Here is a 483-nt window from a genome sequence, read left to right as displayed (position 1 = left end):
ACCAAGTGTCTCTGAGGCAATGGGGACAAAATTGTAGTGGTGCTCAAGGTCTCTGTATTTACGTGACTTGGCTGCTTCTCGGTGATTGGCAGCTCCTCCTGCTTGTGTAGCACTGAAGTCAACATAGGTGCTGGCTAAAGTTGAAACGCAAGTGTAGTCCCACACCAACTGTCTACCATTCTTCCAGGGGTTCACCGTGATTCCGTATGGGCGACCGACAGGCTCATCAGAGTTGCGGGACATTAGGTAACGGGGCTCTCTCTCTGCTGGACAACCGGCTGTGGTAAGGCTTCTCTTAATAATGTCATTGACCTCGCCGTGTCTTGCATGCCATTCTCCTGTCCTTTGGCAGAGAAGGCCATGCCGTCCGTATCTGTCGGCCTTTGCCTCGCCGCAAATACACCTGTATTCGGTGTGGATTGGGGCAGAGAGCCACGGCAATTCGGAGGGCCTGCGGTGAGAGACGGGTGCCGGTTGCTTACA

The sequence above is a fragment of the Procambarus clarkii genome, chromosome 10 (genome assembly GCF_040958095.1).
Source record: "Procambarus clarkii isolate CNS0578487 chromosome 10, FALCON_Pclarkii_2.0, whole genome shotgun sequence".
NCBI lineage: Eukaryota > Metazoa > Arthropoda > Malacostraca > Decapoda > Cambaridae > Procambarus > Procambarus clarkii.
The sequence above is the reverse complement of the archived record's forward strand: the minus strand, read 5'-3'. Positions refer to the sequence as shown.